Source organism: Oncorhynchus mykiss, chromosome 25 (assembly GCF_057628025.1).
Source record: "Oncorhynchus mykiss isolate SJ-2025 chromosome 25, ASM5762802v1, whole genome shotgun sequence".
NCBI classification, from domain to species: Eukaryota; Metazoa; Chordata; class Actinopteri; order Salmoniformes; family Salmonidae; genus Oncorhynchus; species Oncorhynchus mykiss.
Window position 1 is genome coordinate 94,250,561 of NC_143046.1, and position 11,940 is coordinate 94,262,500.

At 38.3% G+C, this 11,940-nt stretch overlaps 12 non-coding genes across 12 annotated transcripts; all 12 read right to left on the minus strand.

Annotated features, from left to right (window-relative positions):
• Positions 1-286: 286 nt before the first annotated feature.
• Positions 287-358, minus strand: trnat-ugu (transfer RNA threonine (anticodon UGU)). The gene has a single exon. It is a non-coding gene; the product is annotated as a tRNA-Thr (tRNA).
• Positions 359-785: 427 nt separating this feature from the next.
• trnaa-cgc (transfer RNA alanine (anticodon CGC)) lies at positions 786-857 on the minus strand. The gene has a single exon. It is a non-coding gene; the product is annotated as a tRNA-Ala (tRNA).
• A 1,504-nt stretch (positions 858-2,361) lies between these two features.
• Positions 2,362-2,433, minus strand: trnat-ugu (transfer RNA threonine (anticodon UGU)). Its single transcript has one exon. It is a non-coding gene; the product is annotated as a tRNA-Thr (tRNA).
• A 391-nt stretch (positions 2,434-2,824) lies between these two features.
• On the minus strand, positions 2,825-2,896 carry trnaa-cgc (transfer RNA alanine (anticodon CGC)). The gene has a single exon. It is a non-coding gene; the product is annotated as a tRNA-Ala (tRNA).
• A 1,498-nt stretch (positions 2,897-4,394) lies between these two features.
• On the minus strand, positions 4,395-4,466 carry trnat-ugu (transfer RNA threonine (anticodon UGU)). The gene has a single exon. It is a non-coding gene; the product is annotated as a tRNA-Thr (tRNA).
• Positions 4,467-4,867: 401 nt separating this feature from the next.
• Positions 4,868-4,939, minus strand: trnaa-cgc (transfer RNA alanine (anticodon CGC)). Its single transcript has one exon. It is a non-coding gene; the product is annotated as a tRNA-Ala (tRNA).
• Positions 4,940-6,477: 1,538 nt separating this feature from the next.
• On the minus strand, positions 6,478-6,551 carry trnat-ugu (transfer RNA threonine (anticodon UGU)). The gene has a single exon. It is a non-coding gene; the product is annotated as a tRNA-Thr (tRNA).
• A 377-nt stretch (positions 6,552-6,928) lies between these two features.
• trnaa-cgc (transfer RNA alanine (anticodon CGC)) lies at positions 6,929-7,000 on the minus strand. The gene has a single exon. It is a non-coding gene; the product is annotated as a tRNA-Ala (tRNA).
• Positions 7,001-8,504: 1,504 nt separating this feature from the next.
• trnat-ugu (transfer RNA threonine (anticodon UGU)) lies at positions 8,505-8,576 on the minus strand. Its single transcript has one exon. It is a non-coding gene; the product is annotated as a tRNA-Thr (tRNA).
• A 377-nt stretch (positions 8,577-8,953) lies between these two features.
• Positions 8,954-9,025, minus strand: trnaa-cgc (transfer RNA alanine (anticodon CGC)). Its single transcript has one exon. It is a non-coding gene; the product is annotated as a tRNA-Ala (tRNA).
• Positions 9,026-10,529: 1,504 nt separating this feature from the next.
• Positions 10,530-10,601, minus strand: trnat-ugu (transfer RNA threonine (anticodon UGU)). The gene has a single exon. It is a non-coding gene; the product is annotated as a tRNA-Thr (tRNA).
• Positions 10,602-10,978: 377 nt separating this feature from the next.
• On the minus strand, positions 10,979-11,050 carry trnaa-cgc (transfer RNA alanine (anticodon CGC)). The gene has a single exon. It is a non-coding gene; the product is annotated as a tRNA-Ala (tRNA).
• Positions 11,051-11,940: the final 890 nt, after the last annotated feature.

The following is an 11,940-nucleotide window of genomic DNA, read 5'->3' on the forward strand; positions in this document are numbered from 1 at the left end:
CATTTTCATAATATCAGCTAGCTTCCATAAACGTCAAACAAGGATTGAACAAAATGTCAACATTCTGGAAAGTGGGAGTTGTGCAAATGCTAATTTAACAACTAAATATACTCATCAGAGAAGTTGTGGATTAACTTCAGACCACATACACTTGAAGTATTAGCTCTACCGTAGAGACACATCCCCTTACAAAATATTACTAGGGTTGCCATATTGAGACAACTTGCCTTTTCTTCAAATTCCTCCAGTTAAAGAACCTCTCCATGGTACCAGCTAATTTTCTGTAAGGCACAGATGGGATTTGAACCCATGATCTTCGGTTTACAAGACCGACGCCTTGCCACTTGGCCACCGTGCCAATCTATGCTGCAAAATATTTATCAACATTCTGGAAAGTAGTAGTTGTGTAATGTGAATTTGGCACACAAATAAACTCAGTGGAGAACCTTGGGATTGAACCAAGGACCTCATGCATAAATAGCATGCACTCCCCCTCTGAGCTTCCATCCCATTTTATTTGCAGGTAAAATGCAATATTAATACAATGTACTTTTTATATACACCACTCCATTGAATCTACAATGGAATGATAGCAGCAATTCTTAATACAAGTATGGACAGTCATCGAACCCATGAACTTCAGTTTTTGAAAATGATGCAATTGAAGTTGGCAATGGACAGTCATCGAACCCATGAACTTCAGTTTTTGAAAATGATGCAACTGTTTCCTGCTGAGAATTTCAACATTCTGGAAAGTAGGAGATGGGCCATTGCAAAGGTTTCAATGGAGAAGCTGGGGATTGAACCCAGGACCTCATACATGCGAAGCATGCGCTCTACCACTGAGCTACATCCCCTTTTTGGGAAAAAGAGAAATGTTTCTTGTTTTTTAAAATTTCACCTTTATATAACCAGGTAAGCTAGTTGAGAACAAGTTTTCATTTACAACTGCGACCTAGCCAAGATAAAGGAAAGCAGCGCAACACAAACAACAACACAGAGTTACAGATGGAATAATAAAGAGTACAGTCAATAACACAATAGAAGAAAAAAAAGAAAGTCTATATACAGTGCGTGCAAATGGAGGTAGGGCAATAAATAGGCCATAGTAGCGAAGTAATTACAATTTAGCAAATGAACACTGGAGTGATAGATGAGCAAATGATGATGTGCAAGTAGAAATACTGGTGTGCAAAGAGCAGAATGTAAATTAAAACAATATGGGGATGAGGTAGGTAGATTGGGTGGGCTATTTACAGATGGGCTATGTACAGCTGCAGCGATCAGTTAGCTGCTCAGATAGCCAATGTTTAAAGTCAGCAGTGTTGCCAACACCTCAGTAAGGAAAGTAGCTATTGGCTGCCCTAAAAGTCGCTAGAAGTTGCTAAAACATGTCATCACCTAATTTGCAGAATTGGCAATGTGCATGTAAATGTGAAGGACACTGTAGGAGTGAGGAATAACATTGTGGGAGAGACAAAAAGTGAGTAAAAAACTCCCTAAATATGTTTGGAACTACAAATTAACTTTCTTCTGTCGATCCTTGTTTTTTTATGATACAATTCCAACCCTCGTCCTTTACCCGGCTGGCTTGAGACCGGCAAAAGTGAACCAAAAGAGACATACTGGCGGAGCGGAGCTACTTAGTTTTTCATGACCTTTTTATTTTATTCTTTGTTTTTAGTTTTTCAGTTTAGTTTTCTTAATTTGTTTTGGTTTTTAACCTTATGGTCCACTTAGGAGCCTAAAACATTTGACATTTTTAACCTTAACATTTAGAAAAAAGAAATGGTATACAATCGACATTAGCAATCTAAATGGACCAAAAAGAGACAATAGAAAAAAATGGCAATGGCAATGTGAGAAAATTACGGTAACTAGTCTGGCTCTAAATCAGGTTAATTGTGTTTTTTTTTTTGTGTAAGCCAGGGCGGGATCAGCCAGCGGCAGCTTCCCGCATGTGCGATTCATTTGCAGTCTGGACGCAATTTACCTTTTCTTTACACTGTTCTAATGAAAGTACATTTTCATAATATCAGCTAGCTTCCATAAACGTCAAACAAGGATTGAACCCACGTGCTTCAGTTTACAAAAACAGATGACTTAGCACATCTATTTCCTTATTAAAATGTCAACATTCTGGAAAGTGGGAGTTGTGCAAATGCTAATTTAACAACTAAATATACTCATCAGAGAAGTTGTGGATTGACTTCAGACCACATACACTTGAAGTATTAGCTCTACCGTAGAGACACATCCCCTTACAAAATATTAGTAGGGTTGCCATATTGAGACAACTTGCCTTTTCTTCAAATTCCTCCAGTTAAAGAACCTCTCCATGGTACCAGCTAATTTTCTGTAAGGCACAGATGGGATTTGAACCCATGATCTTCGGTTTACAAGACCGACGCCTTGCCACTTGGCCACCATGCCAATCTATGCTGCAAAATATTTATCAACATTCTGGAAAGTAGTAGTTGTGTAATGTGAATTTGGCACACAAATAAACTCAGTGGAGAACCTTGGGATTGAACCAAGGACCTCATGCATAAATAGCATGCACTCCCCCTCTGAGCTTCCATCCCATTTTATTTGCAGGTAAAATGCAATATTAATACAATGTACTTTTTATATACACCACTCCATTGAATCTACAATGGAATGATAGCAGCAATTCTTAATACAAGTATGGACAGTCATCGAACCCATGAACTTCAGTTTTTGAAAATGATGCAATTGAAGTTGGCAACCATACCACTTCTGTTTCCTGCTGAGAATTTCAACATTCTGGAAAGTAGGAGATGGGCCATTGCAAAGGTTTCAATGGAGAAGCTGGGGATTGAACCCAGGACCTCATACATGCGAAGCATGCGCTCTACCACTGAGCTACATCCCCTTTCTGGGAAAAAGAGAAATGTTTCTTGTTTTTTTAAATTTCACCTTTATATAACCAGGTAAGCTAGTTGAGAACAAGTTTTCATTTACAACTGCGACCTAGCCAAGATAAAGGAAAGCAGCGCAACACAAACAACAACACAGAGTTACAGATGGAATAATAAAGAGTACAGTCAATAACACAATAGAAGAAAAAAAAGAAAGTCTATATACAGTGCGTGCAAATGGAGGTAGGGCAATAAATAGGCCATAGTAGCGAAGTAATTACAATTTAGCAAATGAACACTGGAGTGATAGATGAGCAAATGATGATGTGCAAGTAGAAATACTGGTGTGCAAAGAGCAGAATGTAAATTAAAACAATATGGGGATGAGGTAGGTAGATTGGGTGGGCTATTTACAGATGGGCTATGTACAGCTGCAGCGATCAGTTAGCTGCTCAGATAGCCGATGTTTAAAGTCAGCAGTGTTGCCAACACCTCAGTAAGGAAAGTAGCTATTGGCTGCCCTAAAAGTCGCTAGAAGTTGCTAAAACATGTCATCACCTAATTTGCAGAATTGGCAATGTGCATGTAAATGTGAAGGACACTGTAGGAGTGAGGAATAACATTGTGGGAGAGACAAAAAGTGAGTAAAAAACTCCCTAAATATGTTTGGAACTACAAATTAACTTTCTTCTGTCGATCCTTGTTTTTTTATGATACAATTCCAACCCTCGTCCTTTACCCGGCTGGCTTGAGACCGGCAAAAGTGAACCAAAAGAGACATACTGGCGGAGCGGAGCTACTTAGTTTTTCATGACCTTTTTATTTTATTCTTTGTTTTTAGTTTTTCAGTTTAGTTTTCTTAATTTGTTTTGGTTTTTAACCTTATGGTCCACTTAGGAGCCTAAAACATTTGACATTTTTAACCTTAACATTTAGAAAAAACAAATGGTATACAATCGACATTAGCAATCTAAATGGACCAAAAAGAGACCATAGAAAAAAATGGCAATGGCAATGTGAGAAAATTATGGTAACTAGTCTGGCTCTAAATCAGGTTAATTGTGTTTTTTTTTGTGTAAGCCAGGGCGGGATCAGCCAGCGGCAGCTTCCCGCATGTGCGATTCATTTGCAGTCTGGACGCAATTGACCTTTTCTTTACACTGTTCTAATGAAAGTACATTTTCATAATATCAGCTAGCTTCCATAAACGTCAAACAAGGATTGAACCCACGTGCTTCAGTTTACAAAAACAGATGACTTAGCACATCTATTTCCTTATTAAAATGTCAACATTCTGGAAAGTGGGAGTTGTGCAAATGCTAATTTAACAACTAAATATACTCATCAGAGAAGTTGTGGATTGACTTCAGACCACATACACAGTATTAGCTCTACCGTAGAGACACATCCCCTTACAAAATATTAGTAGGGTTGCCATATTGAGACAACTTGCCTTTTCTTCAAATTCCTCAAGTTAAAGAACCTCTCCATGGTACCAGCTAATTTTCTGTAAGGCACAGATGGGATTTGAACCCATGATCTTCGGTTTACAAGACCGACGCCTTGCCACTTGGCCACCATGCCAATCTATGCTGGAAAATATTTATCAACATTTATCAACATTCTGGAAAGTAGTAGTTGTGTAATGTGAATTTGGCACACAAATAAACTCAGTGGAGAACCTTGGGATTGAACCAAGGACCTCATGCATAAATAGCATGCACTCCCCCTCTGAGCTTCCATCCCATTTTATTTGCAGGTAAAATGCAATATTAATACAATGTACTTTTTATATACACCACTCCATTGAATCTACAATGGAATGATAGCAGCAATTCTTAATACAAGTATGGACAGTCATCGAACCCATGAACTTCAGTTTTTGAAAATGATGCAATTGAAGTTGGCAACCATACCACTTCTGTTTCCTGCTGAGAATTTCAACATTCTGGAAAGTAGGAGATGGGCCATTGCAAAGGTTTCAATGGAGAAGCTGGGGATTGAACCCAGGACCTCATACATGCGAAGCATGCGCTCTACCACTGAGCTACATCCCCTTTCTGGGAAAAAGATAAATGTTTCTTGTTTTTTAAAATTTCACCTTTATATAACCAGGTAAGCTAGTTGAGAACAAGTTTTCATTTACAACTGCGACCTAGCCAAGATAAAGGAAAGCAGCGCAACACAAACAACAACACAGAGTTACAGATGGAATAATAAAGAGTACAGTCAATAACACAATAGAAGAAAAAAAAGAAAGTCTATATACAGTGCGTGCAAATGGAGGTAGGGCAATAAATAGGCCATAGTAGCGAAGTAATTACAATTTAGCAAATGAACACTGGAGTGATAGATGAGCAAATGATGATGTGCAAGTAGAAATACTGGTGTGCAAAGAGCAGAATGTAAATTAAAACAATATGGGGATGAGGTAGGTAGATTGGGTGGGCTATTTACAGATGGGCTATGTACAGCTGCAGCGATCAGTTAGCTGCTCAGATAGCCGATGTTTAAAGTCAGCAGTGTTGCCAACACCTCAGTAAGGAAAGTAGCTATTGGCTGTCCTAAAAGTCGCTAGAAGTTGCTAAAACATGTCATCACCTAATTTGCAGAATTGGCAATGTGCATGTAAATGTGAAGGACACTGTAGGAGTGAGTAATAACATTGTGGGAGAGACAAAAAGTGAGTAAAAAACTCCCTAAATATGTTTGGAACTACAAATGAACTTTCTTCTGTCGATCCTTGTTTTTTTATGATACAATTCCAACCCTCGTCCTTTACCCGGCTGGCTTGAGACCGGCAAAAGTGAACCAAAAGAGACATACTGGCGGAGCGGAGCTACTTAGTTTTTCATGACCTTTTTATTTTATTCTTTGTTTTTAGTTTTTCAGTTTAGTTTTCTTAATTTGTTTTGGTTTTTAACCTTATGGTCCACTTAGGAGCCTAAAACATTTGACATTTTTAACCTTAACATTTAGAAAAAAGAAATGGTATACAATCGACATTAGCAATCTAAATGGACCAAAAAGAGACAATAGAAAAAAATGGCAATGGCAATGTGAGAAAATTACGGTAACTAGTCTGGCTCTAAATCAGGTTAATTGTGTTTTTTTTTTTGTGTAAGCCAGGGCAGGATCAGCCAGCGGCAGCTTCCCGCATGTGCGATTCATTTTGCAGTCTGGACGCAATTGACCTTTTCTTTACACTGTTCTAATGAAAGTACATTTTCATAATATCAGCTAGCTTCCATAAACGTCAAACAAGGATTGAACCCACGTGCTTCAGTTTACAAAAACATATGACTTAGCACATCTATTTCCTTATTAAAATGTCAACATTCTGGAAAGTGGGAGTTGTGCAAATGCTAATTTAACAACTAAATATACTCATCAGAGAAGTTGTGGATTAACTTCAGACCACATACACTTCAAGTATTAGCTCTACCGTAGAGACACATCCCCTTACAATATATTAGCAGGGTTGCCATATTGAGACAACTTGCCTTTTCTTCAAATTCCTCCAGTTAAAGAACTGGTACCAGCTAATTTTCAGTAAGGCACAGATGGGATTTGAACCCATGATCTTCGGTTTACAAGACCGACAGATGGGATTTGAACCCATGATCTTCGGTTTACAAGACCGACGCCTTGCCACTTGGCCACCATGCCAATCTATGCTGCAAAATATTTATCAACATTCTGGAAAGTAGTAGTTGTGTAATGTGAATTTGGCACACAAATAAACTCAGTGGAGAACCTTGGGATTGAACCAAGGACCTCATGCATAAATAGCATGCACTCCCCCTCTGAGCTTCCATCCCATTTTATTTGCAGGTAAAATGCAATATTAATACAATGTACTTTTTATATACACCACTCCATTGAATCTACAATGAAATGATAGCAGCAATTCTTAATACAAGTATGGACAGTCATCGAACCCATGAACTTCAGTTTTTGAAAATGATGCAATTGAAGTTGGCAACCATACCACTTCTGTTTCAACATTCTGGAAAGTAGGAGATGGGCCATTTCAAAGATTTCAATGGAGAAGCTGGGGATTGAACCCAGGACCTCAAACATGCGAAGCATGCGCTCTACCACTGAGTTACATCCCCTTTCTGGGAAAAAGAGAAATGTTTCTTGTTTTTTTAAATTTCACCTTTATATAACCAGGTAAGCTAGTTGAGAACAAGTTTTCATTTACAACTGCGACCTAGCCAAGATAAAGGAAAGCAGCGCAACACAAACAACAACACAGAGTTACAGATGGAATAATAAAGAGTACAGTCAATAACACAATAGAAGAAAAAAAAGAAAGTCTATATACAGTGCGTGCAAATGGAGGTAGGGCAATAAATAGGCCATAGTAGCGAAGTAATTACAATTTAGCAAATGAACACTGGAGTGATAGATGAGCAAATGATGATGTGCAAGTAGAAATACTGGTGTGCAAAGAGCAGAATGTAAATTAAAACAATATGGGAATGAGGTAGGTAGATTGGGTGGGCTATTTACAGATGGGCTATGTACAGCTGCAGCGAACAGTTAGCTGCTCAGATAGCCGATGTTTAAAGTCAGCAGTGTTGCCAACACCTCAGTAAGGAAAGTAGCTATTGGCTGTCCTAAAAGTCACTAGAAGTTGCTAAAACATGTCATCACCTAATTTGCAGAATTGGCAATGTGCATGTAAATGTGAAGGACACTGTAGGAGTGAGGAATAACATTGTGGGAGAGACAAAAAGTGAGTAAAAAACTCCCTAAATATGTTTGGAACTACAAATGAACTTTCTTCTGTCGATCCTTGTTTTTTTTATGATACAATTCCAACCCTCGTCCTTTACCCGGCTGGCTTGAGACCGGCAAAAGTGAACCAAAAGAGACATACTGGCGGAGCGGAGCTACTTCGTTTATCATGACCTTTTTATTTTATTCTTTGTTTTTAGTTTTTCAGTTTAGTTTTCTTAATTTGTTTTGGTTTTTAACCTTATGGTCCACTTAGGAGCCTAAAACATTTGACATTTTTAACCTTAACATTTAGAAAAAAGAAATGGTATACAATCGACATTAGCAATCTAAATGGACCAAAAAGAGACCATAGAAAAAAATGGCAATGGCAATGTGAGAAAATTACGGTAACTAGTCTGGCTCTAAATCAGGTTAATTGTGTTTTTTTTTTGTGTAAGCCACGGCGGGATCAGCCAGCGGCAGCTTCCCGCATGTGCGATTCATTTGCAGTCTGGACGCAATTGACCTTTTCTTTACACTGTTCTAATGAAAGTACATTTTCATAATATCAGCTAGCTTCCATAAACGTCAAACAAGGATTGAACCCACGTGCTTCAGTTTACAAAAACAGATGACTTAGCACATCTATTTCCTTATTAAAATGTCAACATTCTGGAAAGTGGGAGTTGTGCAAATGCTAATTTAACAACTAAATATACTCATCAGAGAAGTTGTAGGTTAACTTCAGACCACATACACTTCAAGTATTAGCTCTACCGTAGAGACACATCCCCTTACAATATATTAGCAGGGTTGCCATATTGAGACAACTTGCCTTTTCTTCAAATTCCTCCAGTTAAAGAACCTCTCCATGGTACCAGCTAATTTTCTGTAAGGCACAGATGGGATTTGAACCCATGATCTTCGATTTACAAGACCAACGCCTTGCCACTTGGCCACCATGCCAATCTACGCTGCAAAATATTTATCAACATTCTGGAAAGTAGTAGTTGTGTAATGTGAATTTGGCACACAAATAAACTCAGTGGAGAACCTTGGGATTGAACCAAGGACCTCATGCATAAATAGCATGCACTCCCCCTCTGAGCTTCCATCCCATTTTATTTGCAGGTAAAATGCAATATTAATACAATGTACTTTTTATATACACCACTCCATTGAATCTACAATGAAATGATAGCAGCAATTCTTAATACAAGTATGGACAGTCATCAAACCCATGAACTTCAGTTTTTGAAAATGATGCAATTGAAGTTGGCAACCATACCACTTCTGTTTCAACATTCTGGAAAGTAGGAGATGGGCCATTTCAAAGATTTCAATGGAGAAGCTGGGGATTGAACCCAGGACCTCAAACATGCGAAGCATGCGCTCTACCACTGAGTTACATCCCCTTTCTGGGAAAAAGAGAAATGTTTCTTGTTTTTTTAAATTTCACCTTTATATAACCAGGTAAGCTAGTTGAGAACAAGTTTTCATTTACAACTGCGACCTAGCCAAGATAAAGGAAAGCAGCGCAACACAAACAACAACACAGAGTTACAGATGGAATAATAAAGAGTACAGTCAATAACACAATAGAAGAAAAAAAAGAAAGTCTATATACAGTGCGTGCAAATGGAGGTAGGGCAATAAATAGGCCATAGTAGCGAAGTAATTACAATTTAGCAAATGAACACTGGAGTGATAGATGAGCAAATGATGATGTGCAAGTAGAAATACTGGTGTGCAAAGAGCAGAATGTAAATTAAAACAATATGGGAATGAGGTAGGTAGATTGGGTGGGCTATTTACAGATGGGCTATGTACAGCTGCAGCGAACAGTTAGCTGCTCAGATAGCCAATGTTTAAAGTCAGCAGTGTTGCCAACACCTCAGTAAGGAAAGTAGCTATTGGCTGTCCTAAAAGTCACTAGAAGTTGCTAAAACATGTCATCACCTAATTTGCAGAATTGGCAATGTGCATGTAAATGTGAAGGACACTGTAGGAGTGAGGAATAACATTGTGGGAGAGACAAAAAGTGAGTAAAAAACTCCCTAAATATGTTTGGAACTACAAATGAACTTTCTTCTGTCGATCCTTGTTTTTTTTATGATACAATTCCAACCCTCGTCCTTTACCCGGCTGGCTTGAGACCGGCAAAAGTGAACCAAAAGAGACATACTGGCGGAGCGGAGCTACTTCGTTTATCATGACCTTTTTATTTTATTCTTTGTTTTTAGTTTTTCAGTTTAGTTTTCTTAATTTGTTTTGGTTTTTAACCTTATGGTCCACTTAGGAGCCTAAAACATTTGACATTTTTAACCTTAACATTTAGAAAAAAGAAATGGTATACAATCGACATTAGCAATCTAAATGGACCAAAAAGAGACCATAGAAAAAAATGGCAATGGCAATGTGAGAAAATTACGGTAACTAGTCTGGCTCTAAATCAGGTTAATTGTGTTTTTTTTTTGTGTAAGCCAGGGCGGGATCAGCCAGCGGCAGCTTCCCGCATGTGCGATTCATTTGCAGTCTGGACGCAATTGACCTTTTCTTTACACTGTTCTAATGAAAGTACATTTTCATAATATCAGCTAGCTTCCATAAACGTCAAACAAGGATTGAACCCACGTGCTTCAGTTTACAAAAACAGATGACTTAGCACATCTATTTCCTTATTAAAATGTCAACATTCTGGAAAGTGGGAGTTGTGCAAATGCTAATTTAACAACTAAATATACTCATCAGAGAAGTTGTAGGTTAACTTCAGACCACATACACTTCAAGTATTAGCTCTACCGTAGAGACACATCCCCTTACAATATATTAGCAGGGTTGCCATATTGAGACAACTTGCCTTTTCTTCAAATTCCTCCAGTTAAAGAACCTCTCCATGGTACCAGCTAATTTTCTGTAAGGCACAGATGGGATTTGAACCCATGATCTTCGATTTACAAGACCAACGCCTTGCCACTTGGCCACCATGCCAATCTACGCTGCAAAATATTTATCAACATTCTGGAAAGTAGTAGTTGTGTAATGTGAATTTGGCACACAAATAAACTCAGTGGAGAACCTTGGGATTGAACCAAGGACCTCATGTATAAATAGCATGCACTCCCCCTCTGAGCTTCCATCCCATTTTATTTGCAGGTAAAATGCAATATTAATACAATGTACTTTTTATATACACCACTCCATTGAATCTACAATGAAATGATAGCAGCAATTCTTAATACAAGTATGGACAGTCATCGAACCCATGAACTTCAGTTTTTGAAAATGATGCAATTGAAGTTGGCAACCATACCACTTCTGTTTCAACATTCTGGAAAGTAGGAGATGGGCCATTTCAAAGATTTCAATGGAGAAGCTGGGGATTGAACCCAGGACCTCAAACATGCGAAGCATGCGCTCTACCACTGAGTTACATCCCCTTTCTGGGAAAAAGAGAAATGTTTCTTGTTTTTTTAAATTTCACCTTTATATAACCAGGTAAGCTAGTTGAGAACAAGTTTTCATTTACAACTGCGACCTAGCCAAGATAAAGGAAAGCAGCGCAACACAAACAACAACACAGAGTTACAGATGGAATAATAAAGAGTACAGTCAATAACACAATAGAAGAAAAAAAAGAAAGTCTATATACAGTGCGTGCAAATGGAGGTAGGGCAATAAATAGGCCATAGTAGCGAAGTAATTACAATTTAGCAAATGAACACTGGAGTGATAGATGAGCAAATGATGATGTGCAAGTAGAAATACTGGTGTGCAAAGAGCAGAATGTAAATTAAAACAATATGGGAATGAGGTAGGTAGATTGGGTGGGCTATTTACAGATGGGCTATGTACAGCTGCAGCGAACAGTTAGCTGCTCAGATAGCCGATGTTTAAAGTCAGCAGTGTTGCCAACACCTCAGTAAGGAAAGTAGCTATTGGCTGTCCTAAAAGTCACTAGAAGTTGCTAAAACATGTCATCACCTAATTTGCAGAATTGGCAATGTGCATGTAAATGTGAAGGACACTGTAGGAGTGAGGAATAACATTGTGGGAGAGACAAAAAGTGAGTAAAAAACTCCCTAAATATGTTTGGAACTACAAATGAACTTTCTTCTGTCGATCCTTGTTTTTTTTATGATACAATTCCAACCCTCGTCCTTTACCCGGCTGGCTTGAGACCGGCAAAAGTGAACCAAAAGAGACATACTGGCGGAGCGGAGCTACTTCGTTTATCATGACCTTTTTATTTTATTCTTTGTTTTTAGTTTTTCAGTTTAGTTTTCTTAATTTGTTTTGGTTTTTAACCTTATGGTCCACTTAGGAGCCT